This window comes from Monodelphis domestica, chromosome 3 (assembly GCF_027887165.1).
Source record: "Monodelphis domestica isolate mMonDom1 chromosome 3, mMonDom1.pri, whole genome shotgun sequence".
Classification (NCBI taxonomy): domain Eukaryota; kingdom Metazoa; phylum Chordata; class Mammalia; order Didelphimorphia; family Didelphidae; genus Monodelphis; species Monodelphis domestica.
The window spans coordinates 42,056,223-42,079,328 of NC_077229.1; the positions used below are offsets into that span (position 1 = coordinate 42,056,223).

Sequence of the window (23,106 nt, forward strand, 5' to 3'; positions counted from 1 at the left end):
TACACAGAGACTGATACACTGTGGTACAATTGAATGTAATGGACTTCTCTACTAGCAGCAATGCAATGATCCAGGACAATTCTGAGGGACTTGTGAAAAAGATGCTATCCACATCCAGAGAAAGAACTGTGGGAGCGGAAACACAGAAGAAAAACAACTGCTTGATCACATGGATCAGTGGGGCTATGATTGGGGATGTAGACTCTAAACAATCATTCTAGTGCAAATATCAATAATATGGAAATAGGTCTTGATCAATGACACATGTAAAACCCAATGGAATTGCTCATTGGCTATGGGAGAAGGGTGGAGGGAAAGGAGAAAAAGAACATGATTCATGTAACCATATAAAATTATTCTAAATTAATCAAGTAAATATTTTTTTCAAATAAAATAATAGATTTCAGGATAAATCATCGACTCTTCCCTCACAAGCTCATCTCCCAATTAACATTACTGGGAACTGATCGTTTGAGAATTTCAGTAATCCTAGTCCAACCCAAAGAGACTCTACAGCTGGGGATGATTAATTAGTGGATCTCACCATGTGGGAAAACATCAAATATAGCTTGGACTATCTCATTATCATCATACAAAGCTCTGATGATAATTGCCCGCCTGGGGTAGTTCACACTTTTCTTCATTCCCTCCTCCTGAGAACTTCCACCTTGAAGACCAGTTAAAAAAAAAGCAAAAATGACTAATTAGAAAGTCTGTTTTTTAAGTAATCCTAACTTTTCCAGGGGCTATGCAGAGGCCAGGAGTTTACTACTACACAACAGTAGTGCCCACAGTCCTATTTCCTTGTCTACAGGCACCTGCTTGTTTGCACAAGGTCATTAAGAGAGTTACTGAGGAGGAATCTTTTTCTAGAAAATCTTAGAATTTTAGAGGTTAAAGACTTGTAGAATATAAGATGTCAGAGCCAGGAGGGACCTTAGAAAAGAATATTAGAACTGAAAGGATTGTAGATCTAAAGCTGGGAAAGGAAAAAAACCTTAGAGGTCATCAAGTCCAGCCTCATTCATTTTACAGAGGGAGAAACTAAGGCCCAGAGGAGCTGAGGGATTTGTGCTGGGTCAAATATCTTGTGAAAGTTCAAGTTTCCAATGATGACTCCAGTCACTGACTATCCACTACAACAGGGAACATCCGAGCTGGGAGAAGTCAGAACATGGAATGTGAATGCTGGCTGGGAAGGGATGGAGAATAAAGGATTCAGAACTGGATATAGGAGGAAACTTTAGAAATAGTGTAGTCTATAGAGACACAGAAGAAAATCATATGACTTATCACTTGTTTATTTGGGTTTAGGGATTGAAGTTTTTCTTTTAAAAGATTACTCTATTGCAAAAATGAACAATATGAAAATAGATAATATATGTATAACCCAGGAGAATTGCTTGTTGGCTCTGGCAGTGAGGAGGGAAGAGGGGAGGTAGAGAACAGGAGTCATGGAACCATGGGAAAAAAATAAAATTATATTGAAAAAAATAAATAACAAAAGAAATTAAAAATAGTCTAGTCTATTCTCCCCATAGAGTGGGCTGCCCAAGATCACACAACCCTAGAATCCAGATCATCCATCTCATAGTCCAGGGTTCATTCCCCCAGAGCCATATTTCATCAAAGCTACTGTTAATCATGGAGGAGAGACTCCCAGAAAATAAATCATGACACATTCCAGAGGCAAACACCCATGATGTTTGGAACACTTTCTGGCTTTAGCTCTTTAGTTGATGGTCCTTTGGTCAAACATGGCTTTATGTGAGCTTTGAGTGCAGGATAGCTCTCCAGAAAACATATTCTTCCTAATTCAAGTCAATTAACACCTATTAAGTGTAAGTCCCCAAGAAGTGAGAGTGTGAGTCAGTAAGGAAAGAGCCATCTCTTTGCTCTAATTCAATGGCAATGGTTCTTCCTCATCAGCAGAGGCAACTCCCCAAAGAACTTGGTTTTCTCCTTCCTTTGGTGCGTCATGGAATGGGTGAAGTACCAAGAAAAGTTCATTGGAAGGTCAATGCCATTTGTGTGCAGAAAACCTATTCTATCACTTGCCATCCTAGTCCATTAGTGAGTGCTTCAAAAGGGTTGAAAGTTTAATATTTTTGTCACATCACAAATCTTGTAAATAAATCTGCAGAGATGTACTAATAAAAAAAACTATCTTTCCCAAGCTGCTTCAAAGTGGTCCCCAACTCCCCTCCCTCTAGCAGACCCAAATGAAAAATAGATGTACGTGATTCTTTGGGTCAATACAGCTTTCTCAGGACTGAAAAAGACTTCCATGAGAAAACAGAAAAAAGAGGGAGGGAGGGAGGGAGGGAGGGAGGAAAGGAGGGAGGGAGAGAGGCTCCCTTTCCTAAAACTTTGATGACTGAATTTTTCCATCACCTCTCCGAGACTGTTTTCTCCTCTGCTCCGAGGGTTGTTATCAGGGACAAATAAAAAGATTCATAGAGAGTGCTTTATAAAGCTTAAACCATAACAGAAATATGGCCTGTTCTTACAATCATAGTTCTGGATCTGAACAGGACCCTCAGAGGTCAGAGGTGTTAGCTACCTCCCAGTGACTTGAGTCAAATTAAAATATAATTGGGGGGGGCAGCTAAATAGCCTGGTGGATTTCTATCCAGATGTAGAGTCTAGGAAGACCTAGATTCAAACCTGGTCTCAGACACTTCCTAGCTGTATGACCCTGGGCAAGTCACTTAACCCTATTGCCTAGCCCTTACCACTCTTTTGCCTTGAAACTCTTACTTAATATTAGTTCTAAGACAGAATGTAGGGTTAAAAAAAGAAAATAGGTAATGAGCATCTTCTCCTTGGAGGTCTTCAAGCAAAGACTGGGCTTATTAGACATTGTACAGTGGATTTCTTTCAGGTTTGGGTTAGATTAGAGGGGCTACTGAGTCCATTCTAACTCTCGACTCCTGGGTTTTTGTGTTGGTGCTGGACATTTTTTTTTTAAATGCCTTGCCCTTAAGGAGGCATGAGTATACATGGGTGCATGAGGCATACAGGAAATGGGCATTTGGACAAACCAGAACACCTCTAGAAACAAGGGGGGCATTTTGATCTCAGAGTGGCTCTGTTGATTATCTCCAATTTCAATGTATCTATGTCTTATTTATACATATTTGTCTCCATGTTGTCTTCTCTATTCGAAATTAAGCTGCTTGAGGGCAGAGATTGGTTTTTTGCCTTTCTTTGCATCCCCAGTGTCTCATACATAGTAGGTGCTTAATAAATGTTTAGGTTTTGACTGACTAATCTCACCACTCTGAGTTTGAATTTCCTCTCTTATAAATGAAGACATTCAATGAGATCGCCTCTAAGGTTCCTTCCAGCTCTGACTCTATGATCCCATGAGAGATAATTGTTATTGTGATACTCAAGGTTCAGTGGATGGTCAGTGTCAAGAGTGGAGATTCAAACCCAAAGCTTCTGACTCCAATTCCAGGGCCCTTTCCAGTGAGCCTCACTGCCTGGGCCAAGAAAGGCTAATTCTACAGACATGATCCATTCATAAAGGCAAGGGCAATTTCAAGGCGCCCAAGGTACAAGTGGTTTTCGATTAAATTGAAAACCTATAAAAAGGACCAACTTTTCCCACCTCCCATGAACCTCAGTCCCTTCACCAAGGGTGAGATCACAGCTTTCAACAGCAATAAAGCACACTTCAGCACCTCAGCTCTGTAATTCTAATAGCCTCAACCAGGAGGAAATTCAGCACTAGGGGGTGAGAAAACCCACATTCTCTCATAACACCTTAATCTGAAGGGATGACTGGAATGGTCACTGCTGTTTATGAAGTCACTTCTAGCTTAGCTCCTGGTTTTTTCCCCAGTTATAGAAATGAAGAAAAGCCTCAGCTGGAAGGTAGTAATAGAGCCAAGCTTTGTTAGGAAATCTGTTATTCCAAGAGGAAGAGGTGAAGAAGTACATGCCAGACATGGGGGAGAGATGATCTTTGCAAAGGCAGAGATGGGAAATGGGATATCATATGTGAGGGAGAAAAACAAGAGGACTAGGGAGAGAAATAATGTAGGAAAAGCCTGAAAAAGGAGGTTCTAACTAAAATAAGGTGAAAACTCACCTGTCAGAGCAGGAGGATCCAGAAGTAGAATCTCTGATTGAAGTAGAGGTATAGAAAAATAGGGATGATGGGCAAAATGGAGGAGCCATGGTGGTGAAGGCAATAGTGTGGATGTGATGTGAAAATAAGGGGGGGGGGGCAAATCTCAGTGGATAGCGTCCCAGACCTGGAGTCCAGGGGACCTGGGTTCAAATTCAGCCTCAGACATTTTAGCTGTGTGACCCAAGGCTAGTCACTTAACCCTGACTATCTAGTCCTTGCTGTTCTTCTTAGAATTGATATTAAGATAGAAGGAAAGGGAGAGAGGGAAGGAAGGAAGGAAGGAAGGAAGGAAGGAAGGAAGGAAGGAAGGAAGGAAGGAAGGCAGGAAGGAAGGAAGGAAGGAAGGAAGGAAGGAAGGAAGGAAGGAAGGAAGGAAGGAAGGAAGGAAGGAAGGAAGGAAGGAAGGAAGGAAGGAAGGAAGGAAGGAAGGAAGGAAGGAAGGAAGGAAGGAAGCAAAGAAGCAAGGAAGCAAGGAAGCAAGGAAGGAAGGAAGCAAGGAAGGAAGCAAGGAAGCAAGGAAGGAAGGAAGCAAGGAAGGAAGCAAGGAAGGAAGCAAGGAAGGAAGGAAGGAATTTGCCCCCCAGTCACACAGGTAATGTCAAAGGTAGCCAAGTTTCTCTGATTCTATAGCCAGTGCTCTGTTCCATGTACCCTATTTTAAAAGAAGCTAATTATCTCTAAAACATTTTAATTTGTGAAGGTGCCTCCTCTGCATTATATTGGAAAGACCACTCACGGATGTGGAGGCAGGAGGCCTCAGTTCAAGTCTTTGTTCCATCTACTGACTTGGTTTGTGACTTGGGTCAATTATATAAATTCTTTGAATTCCAGTCCCTTCCTCTAAAAAATGGGAATAATAATATACATCCATCTCTACCTACCTCTCCAAGTTGTTGTAATGATCAGACTCAATAAGGTAAATTAAAATACTCTGAATGTAAGTTATTATGACCACAGTTGTCTCAAATAAGATGATGCATATGAAACTTGAGATAAACTAGGTAAATGGTAGCTATGATGATGATGATGATGATGATGATGATGATGATGATGATCCCTAGGTAGCTAGGTGGTACAGTGGATAGGGTGCTAGACCCAGAGTCAGAAAGATTCATCATCTTAAGTTCAAATCTAGCCTCAGACACTTAGTAGCTATGTGATCTTGGGGGGGGCGGGGGATCACTGAACCCTGTTTGCCTCAGTTTCCTCATCTGTAAAATGAGCCAGAGAAGGAAATGACAAAGCACTCCAGTATCTTTGCCAGTAAAACTCTAAATGAGGGTCACAAAGAGTCAGATACAACTGAAAAATGATTCAACAATTATTACTCCTAAGTTAGGTCACAAGAACAAGAATCATGCACCTGACACCCAAATCTTAAGGGTTTCCATCTCAGTGCCCCCAATCTGGGCAATGAGATAAGTCTTGCCACAGTTAGATGTTTCCTCTTTGTTTTTAAGAGGATTTATTGATAAGGATAAGAGTTTTACCTCAATTGTTTTTCTTAATACTAAAAAAACAAATAAATGCTGCCCAATTCTATTGTAAGCTTCTTGCTTGAGGGCAGAGGCTGTGTCATCTTTTCTCCTCTGAATTATAGTCCCAATATTTAGAACCAGGCCTAGTACATAGTGCATAGTAAGTAAAATAAACTGAAGTTGCAACCGATAAAATGAGAAACCAGAGGGTTGTGAAATTGAAAATATAGAAAATGCCCAAGCTGGAAGGGTTCTTAAAACAGGGGATGTCAGAGCTAGTATCAGTCTTTGAGATTATCTAGTTTAACCTCCCCATTTTACAGATGGGGAAAATGAGGCCCAAAGATGGGAAATGACTTTTCCAAGTCCCACAAATAGGAACCAGGATTTCTCTAATGTAGCTTTCTCTCTCTGTTGCTATATCTCTCAGTCTCTATCTCTGTCAGTCTGTCTCTACCTATCTATCTATCTCCTGGTGCTACTGCTATTTTTAAAGACTAAAGCCATCCATTCACTAAGTCACCTAACTGCTCCCATAATAGCTATTTAATAAATGCTTGCTAATGGAGTGACTGGTTTGGGGTCCCTGACTCTATCAGGCAGTTTTTTTTCTCTCCTTTTCAGCTTTTGTCAACTGTAAATTTGGTAAATAGGCCATTAATGACTTTTGAGAATTATTGAACTTGGGAAGTGGAAGGGACCCCAGTTAAGTGGTCATGTGATCCAATTCATACATGAAGGAATTATCAAGATGATATGCCCAACTAATGAACATTCAGCCTCTGATCAAAGACCAAAAAGGAAAGAGAATCCATGATTTCTCAAGGCAGCCAGTGGTACTTTTGGAGCTTGAGTCTTTTCTCCAAACCAAGGACATCCAATTAATTCAACCCATCCTCATATGGCATGGACTCAAGGCCCTTCACCCTCCCAGTTTTCCTCCTCTGGATACTCTCCAGCCTATCAATGTCCTTCTTAAACAATGGTGCCAAGAACATTACAAAAGACTCCAGATGAGATCTGACATGGGCAGAGGACAGTGTGGTCTTCACCTCAGTAATCCTGATAGCTAGAACCCTTCCGAAATCACATTAGCTTTTATGGCTGCTACATCACTCTCTTGATTCATATTTAGCTTACAAGTCCACTAATATCCCCAGATCCTTTTCAGAACTACACTCCTTCTGTGCTTTCATCATCTTATATCTGTGCAGTAAAATTTTTATATGCAAGTACAAGACTTTTTACTTTTCTTCCCATTCAATTCAACCTAATGTTCTAGCTTATCAAGATCCTTTGGAATCTGGACTGTCTTCCAGTGTATGAAGTATCCCTCACAATTTGGTGCCATTTATTAAGAGCAGACATGTATATATTCAAGCACCTGACATATATTTTCTCATTTGAGCCTTACACTAACCTTGGAAGATATAATTAGCCTTAGAAATCTATGATTAGGGGCGCCTAGGTGACTCAATAGAGAGAATGCCAGACCTGGAGACCGAAGGTCCTGGGTTCAAATCTGATCTCAGACACTTCCTAGCTGTGTGATCCTGGACAAGTGACTTAATCCCAATTGTCTAAAAAGGAGGAGGAGAAAAGAAGAAGAAGAAAACAGTAGCTAAGTGAGTCAAACGAAAATTCCAAGAGTTCTCCACCAGAGATCCACTTCCAAATGGGTACCAAATCATATCAATGACTCCCCTTTAGGCCAGTCATTCAATTGGCTCCAAATCCACCTAATCACACTGTTCCTGGGCTACATTTCTCCAGTTTTAGGCCACCCATCTGCCTGTTAGTCTGGCAAAAGCTGTCCTTGATAAAGCCAGGTAGACTCTTTATGATTGCAGCTTCCTTTCCTAGGTGGTCACTAAACATCAATAATATATTCATCAATAGTGCCAGCAAAGTCAAGTTCATGAGCCTATAGTTGGCAAACTCCATTCTCTTCAAAAAGCAACCCCCCCCCCCTTGGAGCAATCTGCAAGACCTTGACTAAAACACTTTCCCTCCATTGGTCTCAGTTTCCTCATCTGTAAAATGAGGCATTGGAATGGATGACTACCAATGTCTCCTCTAACTCTAAATCTATGATCCTATGACCCTAGGAGGAAGCTTGAGGATGGTTCCCAAACTGTAAACTAAGGCCTTCCTAAAGGAGTTAGGGGAGGCTTTGACACTCATCTTAAGAGGTCTTCCAATCCATCAATATGTGATGCAATTTAAGGCAGTATGCTTAGATTCAGAGGAAACATAGGGTATAAAATTAGTCTTCAAGTGAGGAAGATCTGATTCATATTGGCTGTGTAGCCTTTGGCAAATCATTTAATGTCTCGGTGCTCTAAGTTATGCTCTAAGCCAGTCTCTAAGACTAGTAAATTGCAGAGATGATGCCAGCCTATATTGGCAGAGTTTCATCACCTGAGAGTTCCCATCTGGGACTTTGTTGTTGTTCAGTCATGCCTGACACTTCATGACCCCATTTGGGGTTTTCTTGGCAAAGATACTGGAATGGTTTGCCATTTCCTTCTCTGGCTCATTTTACAGATAAGGAAACTGAGCCCAACAGGATGAAGTGACTTGCCCAGGGTCACACAACCATTAAGTATCTGAAACTGAATTTGAACTGAGGTCTTCCTGACTCCAGGCCCAGAGTTCTATCTAATGTACCACCTAGCTGCCCTAGGACTTTGTTTCTTCCTCTGTAAAATCAGAGGACTGGGACAGACTCATAACTAAATTCTCTTCTAGCTCCAACAATCTAGAATCCTGAGATGACTCCTCAGGGCACTTCAGAGGATATAGCCAGTGTGGGCTTTGCCAAAGGTTAGGCATTATTGATTTCGGAGTTGCTAGGGCCCCACTAGGAAATTAAATCCTGCCACAGGCTGAACTATCTAGGTCCATCTGGCCCACTTAATGACTATGTTGGGGCCAGATTCCTGGAAGCTACCCTCCAGCCAGATGTTTATTGCCTGGACTAAAGGGAGATCACCAAGAACTATGGTTTGGAGGAGATCCCTACCTTCAAATCTCATGGGGCTCACCTTGGCCCCAGCATGGCAAAAATCGCCAATCTCCTATTATGACAAACCACTAAGCATGGTTTCCAGGAGCTGCGGTGACACAAGGGAGCATTTCTGTTCCTATGAAGGATCCCAGACAGACCAGGAATCCACCTGGCAAATGCCTGAGTAGCCCCAACCCTGTACCAAGGGCTGAGCAGCACCAACACCCTCAAACCTTGTCCAGGCTTCCTGGTACTGCCCTCATCTCCACTAGAGTGCTTCTAAGTTAGGACTTCCTCTCTGTCTTGCCCTCCAAGAGTCCATCGGAGAAAGGCTTCCCAGTTACCCCCCAAAGTGGCGTCTGAAATTTAGAGGCCAGTCTTGGGGTGGGGGGAGATGAGGCAGCCCTCAGAGAAGTCTAGACATGAGTTTAGGATTTAGACACTGACGAGCACCTCATCCGTCAACTGATGCAACCCCTTGACTTTTCAAATGAAGAAATCGAGGCCGAAAGAAAGGAAGGGAACTGACTGCAGAGAAACCGGCAAGAAGAATGCTCAGCATCTAGGAGGGTCCAGAGTTCCCTCTCCCTCCACATCCACAAACACACACATACACATCCAGAGCCCCAGTTCGGGCTGGAAAACTGCGGAGAAGGAGGGAGGGGGAGGCTGCGGCTCCCGGCCACCTGTGCCTCTGCTGAGGGAGGACACCTCCCCCTGCCGGGCCGCACTGCGGGACGGACCAGGGTTGGGGGCTGGGGGGTGTCAGGGGGCCACGACCAAGGAGCTCTCCGCTGCCTCTGTCCGTCCGCAGTGGGGAGCCCAAATTCCCTCTGGTCTCGCACGCTGCCTGCCCCCATCCTGGCCCTTCCCCACAGGGGAGCAAGAGGCGCGCGAAGGGGAAGGAAGGAAGGGAAGACCACCGGCCGCCCCACAACTCCTCCCCCATCAGCTCCCTAGGGGCACCCCGAGCGCCCTTTCCCGGATGAGTCTTGGTACCTTGAGCCCCCGCGCACCTGGCCCGCCGCTTACCCCGCTCCCCGGCTGGGTTCCGCCCGCGGCTCCCTCCTCTCGCTGCTGCTGGGCCGACCCGCCGCCTGCCTACCTCGCCGCAGCTGCGTCCACCGCAGCCTCTAAATCCCCCACCCCCACCCGGCCCCGCTCCGCCCCCAAAGGAGTCGCCACAGGTGGCCCGGGATCCCGCCCCGCCCTCCGCAAGTGGCCCCCCCAGGCCGCTTGTCCCAAAGACGGCATGGCCCCAGCCTCCGGGAGGAAGGTACTTGTTGCTGGTCCCAGGGGCTCCTGGTGCAAGAAAGAAGGAAGGGGTCAGGGTGGTGAGGAGGTCGGCATGTACCCCTCCCCGTCCTACTCCACTCTAGAGCCTCATCTCTGGGAGACCCCACCCACCTCCCCCTGAGGGAGCCTAGAGGCTAGCCTAGGGTTAACGCGCAGGGGGTCCCACCTCCAGATCTGATGGTCCAGGGAACAAAGGGTTAATGAGAGAGCTCGGTCTAGAGTTAAGGGTCTATGTAGTCCCCTTAACCCCAGCAGGGTATGAAGACAGGCAAGGGTTGAGGATATGCCTCTAAAGCCCGGACATAGAAGGGACCCCCACCCCGCGCCCCACACACACACCGTGGAAAGTAGAGACTAGCAAAGGGTTATTAAGGAAGAGATTTAGACCCTCCACCCTCAAACGAGGGACAGAGACTAGCAAAGGGTTCATGAGGGCCGGCCTAGAAACAGACACTGTATTGGAACCCGTCACTCAAAACTGGCCTTGGGGGTAGTGAAGGGTTAGTGGGACCCCTCCCCCTAAACTGGAATAGGGGCTAGCAGCTGTAATGGAACCGCTCCCCCTCGCAAGGAGCTGAGGCTAGTGAAGGGTTCATGGGAACAGGTCTAAATAGCAAACGCTGTAATGGAGCCCCTCCCCCCAAACTGGGTTAATGATACAGCTCCAGGTCAGCGTCCTGTCCTCCAGGATGGAATAGCAGATTTAAGTCCCAGCTCAGCCACTCACTCGCTATTGGATCCTCTGCGGGCTTCCTTCAAGGTCTCTGATCTTACTCACAACTCCTGCACCTCCTCCCACCTTCACCAATAGTAAAGGCTGGCAAAGTTTACTAAGTCCACTCTAGATTCTGATGACCCCCACCTTAGCAAGAAGCAAAAAAGTGTAGAGGGTTAATGAATGGATTTCAGGTTTGGGTCAACCCTGTCCCACCCCCGGTCCATTTTTCTCCCCAGCACCTTGCCAGTACTTCCTGCCACTCCAAAGCCAAATGCCCCAAGTATATTTAAAATACCTTCTGGAGCTACCCTGGCAGTTTAGAGAGAGCCAGGGGCCTCTGAAGGGCCTGAGAAATGGGGTCTTCCCTACCAGGGGCAAATTGCACACAGACCCCTTATCCCACCTCTAAATAGTTTCAGGACTGACCAAAAACATTTCAAAAGATGGAGATGATGAAGACGGTTTTTATTGTAGAAAAGGAAGAAGAAAGAAAATAATATGAAGAGGAGAGGAGAGGAGAGGAGAGGAGAGGAGAGGAGAGGAGAGGAGAGGAGAGGAGAGGAGAGGAGAGGAGAGGAGAGGAGAGGAGAGGAGAGGAAGAGGGGAGGGGAAAAGAAAAGAGGGGAGTGGTGGAGAAGGAGAAGAAGAAAGATTCAGAAGAGAGTCTGGGTCTCTCTTTTACAGCCTTTTCTCCACTAACTGCCTCTCCTAAGCTCCACCACAGCTCCACCACCTCAACACACTTTATCATCTATTTGTGGTTCTGGGAATCAGGACTCACCTCCTGATTCAGGTCATTTTCATGTTTGAAATGGCTTCTGAACCATTTGCACTTTTTAAAAACCAATGCCTTGCAAGAAAACAGAAGGCAGACTTATATTCACGAGGAGGAAGCCATTCAGAAGACTGAGGAGTATCAGAAAACACCCTTGGAGCCCTCTAGGGGCCACCCCAACACAGCCCCTCCCCCTATTTAAGGACATTGAGGCTTAGAGGATAATGAACTGACCCAGTCACCCAGCTAGCTAAAGACACAGCTGCAGTTTACCATACTTAATCTCATTTTTAAAGGAATCAAGATAGCAAAGAATAGCATTGTACATAGGAGAATGCAAAGGAATTTCAAAAGTCAATCACACGGGGGGGGGGGGGGGGGGGCCTGGTAGAAGGACAATAGAGCATGTAAAAAAGTTGTGGCAGAGAAAGAGGGCACAGGTTGCCCAGACCAGGACTTTAATATTAGAATGATATCAATGGTAATAGAAGAGCTGTGGTTCAGTGGCTAGAGTAGTTTGGGTCATATCTGCCTCATCAGGACCCCATTTGGGGTTCTCTTGGCAAAGATCCTGGAATGGTTTGCCATTTCCTTCTCCAGTTCATTTTACAGATGAAGAAACTGAGGCAAGCAGGGTTAAGGGACTTGCCCAGGGTCACCTGGCTACTCAAGAAGTCTTCCTGACTCCAGGTATGACACTCTAAGCACTGAGTCAGCCAGCTATCCCAAAATAGGAAGACCTGAGCACAAATCTGGCTTTAGATACTTCCTAGCTATGTGACCCTGCACAAGTCACTTAACCTCTGGTTACCTGACAAAAGGATCCACTGGAGAAGGAAATGGCAAAGTGCTCCAGTACCCTTGCCAAGAAAACTCCATGGACAGCAGTGGGTCACAGAATCATGAAGAATCAACAAGTGAACAACAGTTGATGGTAATAAATCTCACATAGTCTGGCTATGAACAGAATTCTCTGTAAGTCACAGCAATTGTTTCACTGTGTTCCATTCCAGGCAAAGACAGAGCAATATCGCCTAGTAGACGATGACCTGGTTTCATTCCCTTCCTGCCTCAGACACTCATTAGCTGTGTGATCCTGAACAAATCATGTCTCTCAGCCTCAGTCTTCTTTTCTGGAAAATGGTCCCCACTTTAGTACTTACTTCATGGGTTGTCACAAGACAAACTTTAAAGATTTTTGTAAATGTGAGTTCTTCATCTCCTTCAAACTTTGGATCCAGTTCCAGGACCCAAAGGGAAAGGAAAAGGAAAAAACTCTAATGACACTGATACCTAGATACTTGGACTGAGTTGCATTGATAAATTCTGAATACACTTTCTTTTCTTTTTTTTTTTAGCCCTTACATTGTCTTAAAATCAATAGTGAATATTATTCTAAGACACAAGAGTGGCATAGGTTAGGCAATAGGGTTAAGTGACTTGCCCAGGATCACACAGCTAGGAAATGTCAAAAGCCAAATTTGAACCCAGGTCCTCCAGCCTCCTGGTCTGGTGTTCTATCCACTGTGCCACCTAGTTAGCCCTGTTGTCTTATTTTAAGAAACTTGCACCAGCCATCCCAACCTTTAGCAAACTGACGCCCTGAACAGTCATCTGCCATCACATGGAGGCAAGACCCTCCACCAGCAAAAAGATTTCTCCTCACTAAAGGGTCAAAAGATGGTTAGCATTTTCTAGCACTAAAGTATTTTTAATTGAGGAAAGCACACTGGGTTTTTTTAGGCATAACACTATTGTACACATTCTAGGCTCCAGTGTAGAATATACATGGCTTTTCTATGCACTGGGAAACCTAAAATCTTGTGTGACTCACTTTATTGTGGTGGTTTGGAAACAAATCTTAATGTCTCAGACAGTTTCCTGGGAGCGCTAAGAGGCTAATCGACTTGCCCAAAATGACACCACCTGCATGTGTCAGAGGCAGGACTGAATCCTGCCTCCAAAGTCAGCCCTTGATCGTCTAGTCAACACCATCTCTCATGAGTAAAAATAGTCTGGGACCAATCAAAGCCAGGCAGCAACACAAAAGATATACTTGATGAGATGTATGACAGCAACAGGAAATGGACCCGTCAAGTATAGAGATAAAAGGATAACTGATTTTTTTTTAGTCGTTTTATTCAGGTGTTTCCAACTCTTTGTGAATTCATCTGGGATTTTCTTGGCAAAGATACTGCAGTGGCTTGCCATTTCTTTCTCCAGCTCATTTAACAGATGAGGAAACTGAGGCCAACAGTAAAGTGATTTGCCCAGGATCACACAGCTAGTAAGTGTCTGAGGCCACATTTGAACTCAGTTCTTCCTGACGCCAGGCCCAGAGCTCTATCCACTGCACAATCTAGCTGCCAATTGATTAACAACAATAATTAACATTTATATATTGCTTTAATGTTTGCAAAACATTTAACAGATATTATTTTATTTTATCCTAACAACCATGGAAGGTAGGTGCTACTATTTCCCTCATTTTACAGATGAGGGTAAGTGTTTTGCCCAGGGTCACATAGGCAGTAAGTGCTTAAGGCTGAATTTGATCTCAGGACTTCCTGACTTCAAGTCCAACACCATACCATGTATTACATAGTGTGTGATTAGAATCTGCTTCCCAGGACTCCAATACCCAGCATCCCACTTTCCTTTTTACGTGGAGTCCCGCCACTGTCTCTCTCTTTCCTGATCACAGCAGCTGACATGGGCTTTTTGAAGAGGGAGGAGAACTTATTCATGTGGGTTTACTTTTTGCTAGTTAATTAGGTTTGAACTTCTATTCCTTTTAGTTTGTTTTCTTTCTACTTCAAGTAGAAACTTCATAAACTTTATAAATATAATACTTGGAGTTATTGATATTAATTTAAAATCTTACAATAGGTAACCCTGGAATGTCAAAAGAGAGAGAACAAACACCCTGCAGCACCAGAATGGGATCCCCTGTAAAGATTTATAAGAGAACAAGGACAACAGTTAAATGGGATGAAAAGCCGTGTGTGTGTGTGTGTGTGTGTGTGTGTGTGTGTGTGTGTGTGTGTGTGTGTGTCTCCAGATCTGTGGAAGCATCCAGAGGAAGGTAACCTTCCAATAGCCTTCACTATCAAAGACTACCCACCACTTCTCTCTCTCTCTCTCTCTTCCTCTCTCTCTCTCTCTCTCTCTCTCTCTCTCTCTCTCTCTCTCTCTCTCTCTCTCTCTCTCTCTCTCTCACACACACACACACACACACACACACACACACACTTACACACACGGGGGGGGGGGTGTCAAAGAAAGAATAGAAAACACTATCTGAAATGTCAGTTATTATTATGACCTAAGCCATTAATACCTTAGTCTGGACTGATCAAATGAATTACCTTTCCCAGGAATATTTGCATTTTTAACACAGAAGAAGCCTGTGGAAGATAATAATACTGGGAGGTTCAAAAAGATCTGTGAGCACATTGATTCAGAAATTCTCACTAATGAGGAAGACACCATGCATATCCATACTGCATGCCTCCCATCCATGTCCTCCTGAAGTCTGACTCTAAAGGTCTGTCTGTCATGAATTGGGTCCCAATAGGGACAGGAGCAGGAGTGGTGAAAGGCAAAGAAGGCAATCAATCCTACAGGTAAGCTTAGCAGCACTTCATGATTTTATTCCCACACACACCCAGCAGCTTCAGCAGCAGATATACTTCTTGCTAGTGGCTACTGTGAGAATCAGGTGGTAAATAAGGATGGCGTTTGTAAAATTCGGGGAATGAGTTTTTTTCCTTAAAATACTAAGAACTGGTTCAGAGAAAGAACTGTGGGAGCAGAAACACAGAAGAAAAACAACTGCTTGATCACATGGTTTGATGGGGATATGATTGGGGATGTGGACTCTAAGCTATCACCCTGGTGCAAATATCAATAATATGGAAATAGGTCTTGATCAATGACACATGTAAAACCCAGTGGAATTGTGGTCAGCTACAGGAGGGGGGAGGGAGGAGGGGAGGGAAAGAATATGAATCATGTAGTCAAGGAAAAATATTCTAAATTAATCAATAAAATTAAATTAATATTGGAAAAAAGATACTAAGAACTGTTTTCCTCCAGCAGGAAATGGAAGGACATCTGAAGCAAGGCATTTGCCCACACCTCAGTGTATTATCTCAAACGTGCTTTTCTTTGTGATTGTGTCCCTTTCATATCCTCCTCAGGAATGCCAGAAAATGAGGGGGATGTATCAGGTGAAGTTAACCCCTGAGTTCTCTACAGAGGACTATCTACCCAGTCTTTCTCTTGACATTCTGAGGGAACCAGTGAAGCCCTCAGTCCATCCACCCATCACTCATGCTCTAACCACTTGATCATCCCTCTTTCTTTTACCTCATGTATTTTTTTAAACCCTTACCTTCCATCTTGGAATCAATACTGTGTATTGGTACCAAGGCAGAAGAGTGATAAGGGCTAGGCAAGGGGGTTAAGTGACTTGTCCAGGGTCACACAGATGAGGAGTATCTAAGGTCAGATTTGAACCTAGGACCTCCCGTCTCTAGGTCTGACTCTCAATCCACTGAGCTACCCAGCTGCCCCCTTACCCCCATGTTTTGATGGCATCCTTTATTCACAATCTTCAGCTACCAGCTGGTCACATTTTGAAGCCTGCTTAGCCACTGTGTACTTTCCCATCACCCTCTGTGTGATGTCCACCTTAACTTCTTGGAAAGCAATTATATTCCAGGACTCAATTCCATATTATAGCTGGGACTTGAGTCCATGAAAAAATATTCAAATTTGAAAGATAGCCTTTGCTACTAGGAGAAGCTTGGGATCAGAAAAAGTGCTCTATACTTTCCAGGAAACAGTGTAGCCCATTCTCTTCTTCCTTCCAATTTTGGGTCCATCTCCTTCTTTATCTACACTATCTTGTTGTAACAATTAATTTAAATTGGTTTGACTTCTGGATGGAATTATCTTAATTGGTGACAAAGACCATTTCTGACAGTCTGTTTCTCACTTTATATTTTCAATAGAGACTAGACTGTGATTTCATTGACAAAGGAAACTCTCAGAACCGAAAACTCTCCACCAGTGAAAGGAGGCACCTGATGTTTATTAATAAAGGGCCACTGGACAGGGTTGTTTATTTTTTGAGAAGTAATGTGCTTCATCTTCCGAGAACACTAAACAAGCTTTCCATAATGATGGAAGATACCTTGATGTAAAAGAACTTGTAAGAAAATGCTTTGTTCAATGGGTTCAAATCAAGAAAACATCTAATGCCCAGTGGACTTACGCGTCGGCTATGGGGGGTGGGGGGGAGGAAAAAAAATGATCTATGTCTTTAACGAATAATGCTTGGAAATGATCAAATAAAATATATTAATAAAAAAAATAAAAAAATAAAAAAAAGAATGCTTTGTTCTATTGAGTCAAATGAATTTTGGGGAGCAGGTAATAAACAAATTGTAAGATAAAGGAATCAAAAAGTCCTTCAAAATCTGCTCTATTTCTACCTTTCCGGGCTTTCTATACCCTACTCCTCCCCACTTACTCTACCATCCAGTGGCTCTTGACTCCCTTAATGAGCCTCACACAAGCCACTCCATCTCCTGACTCCAGACATTTCCATTGGTTGCCTCTAGTGACTAGAAATCATTCTCCTCATCTCCATGTCTTAGCTTCTGTGACTTTCTTCAAGTTCCAACCAAAATTCTAACTTCTACAGACACTTTTCTGGACCTCCCTTAATGTTAGTGCCTTCCCTATCTGCACATTATCCTATCTGTGTGTATCGTATGTAAATACACACATATAAATATACATAGTTGTCAGCATATTGTTTCCTCCATTAGATTATGACCTCCTTGAGATTAGGGACTAGTTTTTGCCTTTGCTTAGCACATTATCTGGCACATAGTAGATGCTTAATAAATGCTTACTGACTGACCAACTATGTTTTCTATATCTTTAGTCATTGTGTAACCATGAAGATATGACCCAGGTAGCTGGGTAGCTCAGTGGATTGAGAGCCAGAACTAGAGACAGGAGGTCCTGGGTTCAAATCTGACCTCAGATACTTCCCAGCTGGGTGACCCTGGACAAGTCACTTAACCCCCATTGCCTAGCCCTTACCTCTCTTCTGCCTTGGAACCAATACACAGTATTGATTCCAAGACAGAAGGGGAGGGTTTAAAAAAGAATAATAGTAAGGATATGGCCCATTATTGAATATTGTTCTACAATGCATGCTTTGGACTACAACATTAGGATCAAATTCAGTGGTTTCTCTCTCCTGGATTGAAAAAACAATTTGTTGTTGTTGGTAGTAGTAGTAATAGTAGTCATGGTTGCAGCAGCAACAGTAGTAGTAATAGTAATGATGTGGCAATAGTGATAGAGGTAGTAATAGTGTTGGTAGTAGTAGTGATTCTAGCAGTAGTAGTAGTAATAGTAGTGGTGGTAGTAACAGTAGTAGTTGTTGTCATAGTAGTAATGGTAGTGATAGTAGTGGTAGTGGCAGTGGTAGTAGTAGTAGTAGTAGTAGTAACCAATATCCCTATAGTACTTTGAGAGGCATTGTGGGGTGCCTTGTCCCCTTCTTTCTTCCCATTCCATTTTTTAGCTCCTTTTATGTTTTGTCTTCTGTTAGAATGTATGCTTCTTGAGAGCAGGGGCTGTATTTATTATTGCTTTCCAGGGTTCAGCACAGTGCTTGGCACATAGTGAGGCTTAATAAAGACTTCACTTGACTGTGTGACCTTGAGCTAGTCACTTAACTTCTTAGCCCCCCCCCCCAGCAAATCTATAAAACCTAGGGTTCATTATTCTTTTAGTGTCTTGGACCCTCTGTCAAGCTGATAAAGCTGATAAATTCCTCCTCAGAATAATGCTTTTAATGTTTTAAATGCACAAAATAAAATACATAGGATAGCAAAGGAAATCAATTAAACTGAAATAGAAATTTAAAAAATTTGTAACGATTCACAGAACTTAGTTAAGAATCCCAGGGCTAGGACAATAAATTGAAAAGTGCCATCTACATTGGTGCAAGAATTCCCTCATCTCCAACTGAAAAATGGGCAAGGGACATGAATAGGCAATTTTCAGATAAAGAAATCAAAACTATTCATAGACACATGAAAAAGTGCTCTACATCTCTTATAATCATAGAAATGCAAATCAAAACAACTCTGAGGTATCACCTCACATCTAGCAGATTGACTAAAATGACAGCAAAGGAAAGTAATGAATGCTGGAGGGGATGTGGCAAAGTCAGGACATTAATGCATTGCTGGTGGGGTTGTAAACTGATCCAACCATTCTGGAGGGCAATTTGGAACTATGCCCAAAGGATGCTAAAAGACTGTCTGCCCTTTGACCCAGCCATAGCACTGCTGGGTTTGTACTCCAAAGAGATAATAAAGGAAAAGACATGTACAAAAATATTCATAGCTGCACTCTTTGTGGTGGCAAAAAATTGGAAAATGAGGGGATGCCCTTCGATTGGGGGATGGCTGAACAAATTGTGGTATCTGTTGGTGATGGAATACTATTGTGCCCAAAGGAATGATGAACTGGAGGGATTCCATGTGAACTGGGACGACCTCCAGGAATTGATGCAGAGTGAAAGGAGCAGAACCAGTAGAACATTGTGCACAGAGACTGATACACTGTGGCACAATTGAATGTAATGGACTTTTCTACTGGCAGCAATGCAATGATCCAGGACAATTCTGAGGGACTTCTGAGTGGCTTCTGACTCAATTCTGAGTGGGAAGGGGCTTAGAACAGGGAATGCCAAGAGCTGGGAGGGGGCTTAGAAGAGGAAATATTAGAACTGGGAAGGGGCTTAGAATGGGATGTTGGAGCTTGGAGGAGCCTTAGAACAGAGGATGTTGTCTCTGGGAGAGAATTTTGATCATCTGATCTAACTCCATAGTTTTAAAAATGAGACAACAAATCTAGGATGAGATTTTTTGTACCCAAAGTCAACTCAGAAAATTGGTGATAAGGCCATGAATTCAATTCATAGGATTCCAAAGCCTAGATGAGTCTTCAGAGGATACCAATTCCAACTCCTTCATTTTACAGATGAGGAGACTGAGGAAGTTTAAATGACTTGAGCAGGGTCATATGGCTAGTGTAGGACAGAGATGGATACACTGTGGCACAATCGAATGTAATGGACTTCTCTACTAGCAGCAATGCAATGATCCAGGACAATTCTGAGGGACTTGTGAGAAAGATGCTCTCCATATCCAGAGGAAGAACTGTGGGAGCAGAAACACAGAAGAAAAACAAGTGCTTGGTCACATGGGTTGATGGGGATATGATTGGGGATGTAGACTCTAAATGATCACCCCAGTGCAAATATCAATAATATGGAAATAGGTCTTGATCAATGACACATGTAAAACCCAGTGGAATTGCATGTCAGCTATGGGAGGGGGTTTGGGGAAGGGGAGGGAAAGAACATGAATCTTGTAACCACGGAAAAGCATTCTAAATTAACTAATTAAATAAAATAAAAATAATAAATCTTCTATGATCCAGAAAAAAATAAAAACAAAAAAGATAAAATTGGGTGAAAAAAAAAAGAATTCCCTCAATGGGAGCTCTCCTCACTTATGGAAAGAACAGATCCAAGCCTTGCCTCCCTGTGTGTGTGTGTGTGTGTGTCTGTGTGTGTGTGTGTCTGTGTGTCTGTGTGTGTGTATTATTTATATTTAACATTCATTTTTAAAATTTTGAGTCCCAAATTCTCTCCTTCCCTCCTGCATCTCCCCCACCCATGGAGAAGGCAAGAAATATATGTTAGATTTAAAATAGTTTTGAGCGTTAAGTAGTTGTAGATAAGAGAGTGGGAGCCATAAAATGTGACAATTAAAATGTTTGGGAGCAAAGGAAATATATAACAATTATGACCACTGAAATATGTTTTCTACTGTGTCTTGGTTTTATATAAATATAAGATGGTCGCCAGGGAATATATTCCCAATTTATGAATATGCCCAAGCCAACTGGGTTTTATAGAGAAATTTAATTTATAATACACTAATCAATAGAAAAAGAGAGAAAATAAGAATGAAGGGCCTCAAGCCAATAAGGCCTAGACCTCAGTCCTAAGAGATAAATCAGTCAGTTGGTTTTATCACTCACCCAAGATCTCTCTAAGTAAGGCTTCTCATGCCAACCTCAGGCTCCACCTTCAAGAGAGCCTCCTTTCAAGAAATGTTTCCAGAGAATTCTCCTCCTGACTCCTCCTGAGTTCTCCTTCCACAGCCTCCTTCAAAACCTCTCCAGGAGCTCTCCCTCCAGGACCTCTCTCCTCTCAGACCTCCTTCAGAGCATCCAACCTCTCTCCTCAGACCTCCTTCAGAGCAAAACCTCCCTTCAGACCTCCTTCAGAGCAAAACCTCCTCAGTCCTCCTTCAGAGCAACCTCCTCCAGTCCTCAGACCAGGCTATCTTTAAGCAAACAATCTAAGTTCCCTCCCCTCAGTTCTCACATCTACCAATTACTGTCGATGTCTCCCCTGTGTCAATGGTGGCTCTAGCTTAACCCAAGACCGCCCAGAGGTCTGACCCCTTTGCACATGTCTGTTGAAGGTCATATTCTCAAATAATTAAATCTTGATCTTTGCTGCAGCCCTTCCTAAATCCTATTACTCTGAGTAGGGTGGAGATTGTAGTTTCCAAGACCTGGTTCTGTCATTCCAAGTATCTCTATTGTATCAATTATAAAATCAATCATGACTCAAAGAACTTCCTGTTCTATGCTTAAGCATAGGTCAAAGCCCTTTCCATTGTTCAGCAAAAGGTTTCTGTCCTAAAGTAGTCTTAAATAGGGAGGAGAAGGATCCTCCCATGCCAATGAGTTTCATATTCCAATAGAGTTCTTACTATCAGTAGGAAATTTTTTCAAGTATGAAATTTCCCAATGAGGAAATTTCCAACATTCATAAGTCAAAGAAATTTTAAGGTTTACAGATGTCATTTCTACAGTGTAATCATGCAAAAAAAAATTTCCATATTACCCATATGGGGGGGGGCGAGAAAAATAAAGTGAAAAAATTATGCTTCAATCTGCACTCAAACTGTCAGTTCTCTTTCCAGAAGTGGATAGCAGTTTTCATCATGAGTCCTTTGGAATTGTCTTGGATCTCGTATTGATCAGAAAAACTAAATCCTTCACAGTTGATTATTGTTACAATGCTGCTTTTACTGTGGACAAGATTCTCCCTCACACAGGAAAAGCTGATTACCTGAAATCTCACTATCATGCTGCTTGACTAGTTGTCTCTCCCCTCTTATTGGAGGGCTGGAGGGTGGAGCCACAAACTCCTTCCCAAGCCTCCCTTTACAGAGGGCTCAGATTCAAACTTTCCATGTAACTCTCCATTTTCCATCAGTAGAACAAGATGCCCAATCCCTCCCTCCCACCACAACCCTTTTCAGCTTCCCATTGGATGTTGTCGTCCCCCATTAGATTGTAAGCTCTTTGAGGGCAGGATCTATCTTTCTTTTTCTTGTAACCCCCAATGCTTAGCACAGTGCTTGGAACTTAATAAATGTGTATTGAATTTGAATCTAATTGAACCCAGAAAGCTAATGACATTAGCCTCCTTGCTGGTCCTTGTACATGACATTTCCATTTATTAATTCTATGCCTTTCAACTGACTGTGCCCTATCCCTGGGATGCTCTCCCTCCTCACCTCTGCCTTTTAGGGTCACTGGTTTTCTTTCTTCATCCTTTCTTTCATTCCTTCTTTCCTTCCTTCCTCTCTTTGTAACCCTTGCCTTCAATCTTAGAATCAATACTAAGCATAAGTTCTAAGTCAGAAGAGGGGTAAAGACTAGGCAATTAGGATGAAATGACCTGCCCAGGGTCACACAACTAGGAAATGTGTGAGGTCAAATTTGAACCCAGGACCTCCCATATCCAGGCCTGGCTCTTGATCCCTTGAGCCACCTAGCTGCCTCAACACTGGTTTTCTTTAAAACTCAGAGGAAGCACCACCTTTTTCATAAAGATTTTCCTGATCCTCCCATCCATTGAATTCATTTGGTATCTGTTCTGAATATACTTCTGTGTGTACATGTGTTCTCACTCATCTAAGGCATAATGTCTCACATTATATATAGGAAAACCGAGGCTTAGAAAGGGGAATGAACTTGTCCAAGACCACACAGGTAGTAAATAGATGATCTCAAAAGTCCCTTCCATACCCTCACATTTACCAAAATATTCCTAGTTTGGAAATTATTTCATTGTGTTTTTCTCCTTATGGTCCAAGTCAGCTGTGTCTGAGGTCCCAGTATGGTGGAGGAAGATTTTGTTGAGGGGGGGGAAAACCTGTTTACACTGAAATACTTTTTTAAGAGAACATTCCTATTAATAGCACAGTTTGGAAGCCAATTTGTTGGGCTTATTTAACAAGAATTAAAATCTTTAGCTGAAAGCAAATTGACAGTGCCCTCTCCCACACACAGTCCTCCTCCTGATTTTTTCTCAGCTCTGTTCTTTCAGAATTTCTAAAGGTTTCAGTAAAACTAAGAATGTGTTTTCTTTTTTCCGACCCTAGTTACTGCCAACTGTAGGTGTTTCTCCTTTTTTAGGGGGATACTTTTTATTTATATATTATTTTTATAGTTTGTAAATAACCTCTTAACAAATGCTTGAAAATAAATGTCATTAAG

At 42.9% G+C, this 23,106-nt stretch overlaps 1 protein-coding gene across 4 annotated transcripts in view; it reads right to left on the reverse strand.

Annotated features, from left to right (window-relative positions):
- Window positions 1–9,778, reverse strand: part of RPH3A (rabphilin 3A) — a 344,277-nt gene extending 334,499 nt beyond the window's left edge. For 2 of the 4 annotated variants that reach the window (XM_056821718.1, XM_056821713.1), the window contains exon 1: window positions 9,662–9,757. The gene's annotated coding sequence lies outside the window, so the exon portion shown is untranslated. Of the gene's footprint in view, window positions 1–9,661 lie in introns of all 4 variants that reach the window. The other 2 variants (XM_056821712.1, XM_056821714.1) reach the window with 2 other exon arrangements.
- Window positions 9,779–23,106: the final 13,328 nt, after the last annotated feature.